This window comes from Uranotaenia lowii, chromosome 2, assembly GCF_029784155.1.
Source record: "Uranotaenia lowii strain MFRU-FL chromosome 2, ASM2978415v1, whole genome shotgun sequence".
NCBI lineage: Eukaryota > Metazoa > Arthropoda > Insecta > Diptera > Culicidae > Uranotaenia > Uranotaenia lowii.
The window spans coordinates 69,457,720-69,462,050 of NC_073692.1; positions in this window are offsets into that span (position 1 = coordinate 69,457,720).

Sequence of the window (4,331 nt, forward strand, 5' to 3'; positions counted from 1 at the left end):
GGCTCAAATCTGCTGGCTGTTCGGAAGGGGTCTTCCAAATCCCGCCTCGTAACCAAACCTTCCGAACCGAATCATCAACGATTACCACTAAGTTTAGGGGCGGTAGTGGTCTTGATCCTTCGAAACACTTCGTGCGTTGAGCAATGGCCGGCAGGTATTCTTTGATCCAACGATGCTTAAAAATATCACTGTGATTGTAGTCATCGCGCGTAGGAAGGAGCTCAGAAGAATTAAATGGTTCGGAGTCAGCGCTTTTTGATCCTCTGACTCCAATGAAACAAAAGTTTAGAGTCTGGAGTCCGATACAGCCTCGACTAACAGCATACCAAAGGTCTCCTCGTTCGAGTCCTTGGAAGTCGACAAAGCGTAGAATACCGTCTTCACCGACCTAACTAGCCGCTAATGCGTTACGAAGTTCGTTAAAAATTGTTCCCAGTTTTCGGTTGACTCCCTCCCTGGCCGACCTCCACTGTAGACGATCCGGAGTCAGCGTCTTCACTTGATCCCAGTCAAGATTCTCGTCGACAGTTCGCATTTCGCCGGCTAGGCTTCGCCGCTACGAGCTCCTGGGTCTGCCTCTCCTTAGATGTCCCTCTGGATTCCACTCAAGCGCCTCTTTATAAACCTCGTTCACATGTTTTCGCAGCGTATGTCCAATCCATCTCTACTTACGCTCCCGAATCTCGATTTATAGCGCCTTTTGATGACACCGGCGATGTAGTTCTACGTTTGAGATACAATTGCCAGGCCACCAACCGCAGATGATATTCAGCAGACAGCGATTTACAAATACTTGAAGTTTTCGCGTCGTTACCGCATAGCTGATACCGTACCAAGTTTCGCACCAGTACAGCAATACGGATTTGACGTTTTAGTTGAAGTTCCGACTTTTCGTTCCTAGAGATATGTGGCGGCCAGATGTTTCGGAGACTCGCAAACGCAAATTGGGCTTTTCTGATCCGGGTCTTTCTAAACTTGTTCTCCTGCTTCCATGAAACTGGAGGGATTCACTGTGTTGATCTCCATCGACTTGGTCTTTCAGACATTGACTTTGAGAACTGCTGCCTTGGAGCATTCGGTGAAGAAGTTCGAGTTTGCTCTGCATGTCTTGTTGCTGAGGTTGATGTCCTCGATTTCCCAAACTAATTTGTTTCGAGCGCCCCGTAAGTTTGTTCCGTTATCGGAGTATCCTCATCGACCTATGAAACGCTGCCTGACAGGTAACCGTCGTAAGCGAGTGAACCGACCGCACAGTCAAACAGGTTAAAAGCGCCACCCATCTCTGTTCGGTTCTGCGACCCACTCGAATAAGCATTGGCTCGGAATAATGCAGTCCAACGTGGAAAAAAGGGCCACAAAGTCTCGCTGCAAGAAGAGGACTCATCCGAGAGACGACTGGTTTGGCATTGTAGCCTCTACAATGTGAGCATTGCTTGGGGCTTATGATATAGCTCAGTTGGCAAGTCAGTTGCTTTCTGAGCCGATGTCCGTAAATTCAAGCCCAAGAGTAAACATCAATCAAAGTTTAAGTTTAAGTTTATTATTCGAAATTACGGTAGCCTCAAAGTTACATGTAACTGTTATACAAGGTCAAGGATAGTGTTGTACCGGATAAATTTTTCAATGACTGTCCGCCTACTGTATCGTTGATAAAAGTCGCGGATGACATGAAGATGTGAAAACGACTATAATCGAAACAAAAAAAAAGACAGAAAGAAAAAAGTGATCATTGCTTCCCTATCCGAAGTACGATCAATTTTATTATTTCTGTCGCAGCTCATCAACCACAGTGCCAAAGCTATGATGCAAATATTTCTCCTCAACCTCTTTGCCGCAACTAATTCCCCGCGTAAGGGTAAACATAAGCGAATTTACGCGATCCTATGAAGTGATCCTTGCGAGAACGGTGCGCAAATCGGTCCAAACTATCCAACGAATGATTTTAAAGGAGTGGTCGTTGACGATATTTGCGATTAAGCGACTCCTGATGAGTGCCACTGTCAGTTCTGTCTGTGGTATCGTCAGTGTTTTCAACGGTCTCACTTTCGCCTTCGCCGATACCCAGTAAACATTAATCGGCAGAAAGGTAACTCAAATCGACAGAGGGATCGTATCGGTCTCCCTAGCGATTTTGCATCATCTAATCGGCAGAGAGGAACACACCATACGCGTGCCTTGGGTGAGTACCACGAAATAATCTAAGACACGCCCTCCAGAGAAACACACGAACACAATCCGAATCGTATGTTTCCCTTCGAGAAGCGTGTTTGCCTGCCTGAAAAGTCGACTGCTACGATTGAAAGCACACATATAAAAAAAAACACGGGGATAAAAGGCGAGCACAGTGTACGATTCGAACTGATTTCGCATGGACGCATTCGTATTCGTTGCCTCTAGGTATCTCGACAGGACAAACCGAATGAGAATATATTTGCGTTCTTGGAGTGTCGCCGAAATTAATTGTTTTATTCTAAGTTCGGTGACTCAACTCTCAATTTTTTGCATGCTCTGTCGATTTCTGAGAGGACGCGCTTACTGGGTATCAGCGCACACTTGACTCTCCCAGCTACTTCTGCTCGCAAGTAATTGTAATGCTCCAAAATCTCGGGAAGTCCACCTTGGAAAATATGCACGGGGTATGCGGAAATCAACAAATAATACAAATCAATGAATTCCAGGACTCTCATCTACTGGTGTTCGTTGACTTCGAAAAAGCATTTGACAGACTTAACCACGAAAACTTCTGGGCCGCTCTTAGACGACGAGGGGTTCCAGAGAAACTAGTCCCTCTCATCGAAGCACAGTACGAGGCATTTTCGTGCAAAGTCTTGCACGACGGCAGGCTTCCGAAAAGTACTGAATTGCGATGACAGCTTTTTCTTCGCCGATCAAACTGTCTCGGTTTTCCTTGCCACTCGGTTCGCTGCTGTACCGTCGGTGACGAATCAAAACGCTTCGGCTACGTCGCACACGCAGGGTTGCCAACTGTTTTTCGAAAAAGTCTGGAAGATTTTTAAAGAATGTCTGGAAATGTCTCTAAATGTCTGGATAGCTTACTTTTGAAGGTGGTGACCTTTTTTTTAGGTCGCCAAATCTTTATGTTGCAGATAGCGACTGATCGTTTGTTTCTGACATTAAAGCGGGCCACAGACTACACAACATTTGTACAAATGCGATGAAAATCGATGAAATTTTTCCGCTGTGAACACGATTTGCACCATGTATGGCACTGTTTGAATTATCGCGCAAACGGTTTGAGTGAAATCGGTCCAGATCGAAATATTTTGTACAAACCACCCTCTGTGGCATGGGGTATGGTGCTGTTTGTACAAAATCCAGGCCATTTACTCAGCCTCAGCTGGGGAGGAGACGGTTATTTTGTTGCTGTTGTTGTTTTTGGCAGCAATCGTTTGTGTTCGCACGAAATATGTTTGTATCGTGTGTGGGCGAGCATAGATCAAACAATCGTCGTGGAATCATCGAATTTGCACACGCCATTTGTGTATGGCCCGCTTGACAGTTACATGTTCTGTTGTTTGACTCTCAATTTAACACTTCGAAGACATTTGCCATTTTTAATAACTTTCAACCAATTTTGAATTCATAGTTAATAAATTCTTATCATTTCCTGCCGTATTATACCATGACCATTTTGAATTTTCATAGTTTCTATGGACAGTTTATGTCCTAGCCCTAAAGTCTGGAATTGTCTGGAAGAAATGACAGAAGTCTGGAAGTCTGGAAACCTGAAAATATGTCTGGCAGAAGTCCAAAAAGTCTGGAAGATCCAGACAAAATCTGGAAGGTTGACATCACTGCGCACACGTTCGGGAACGAAGACTGTATCTGAACAATCGGCTCAAAGCTTGCGCTGCCGAAAATGTTGTGCTTTAAGCTGTAGCGAACCGAACCGACAGTTCGATTTTCATTCTTTCATGCCTCCTGTTTCGCAAATAATTTCATCCTAACTGTCGGCTGTACACAGAAAAAATTATTTTCTGTAAAATTACAGCAAATATCCTGTAACAAAAAGGAGCAGGACATTTACAGTAATTTTACAGGTCGAAAAATTACGTGCCAGTAATTTTCAAGCGCACATTTTTTTACAGTATGATTTGAAATTACAGGACTGTAATTTAAAACCGTACACACTGTACAGGGTTGTAGTTTCTATTTTAGTTTTAAACAATATTTAATGAATGAATTGAAATGAGACATAATAAATACGAAAACACAACTATTTTTCATGGTAACTTTATTATTCAATAATAAAATCGTTTTCCCCTCTTCATCCACATTATTTTGAGGTGATTTAGCATGAGTATTGAAAA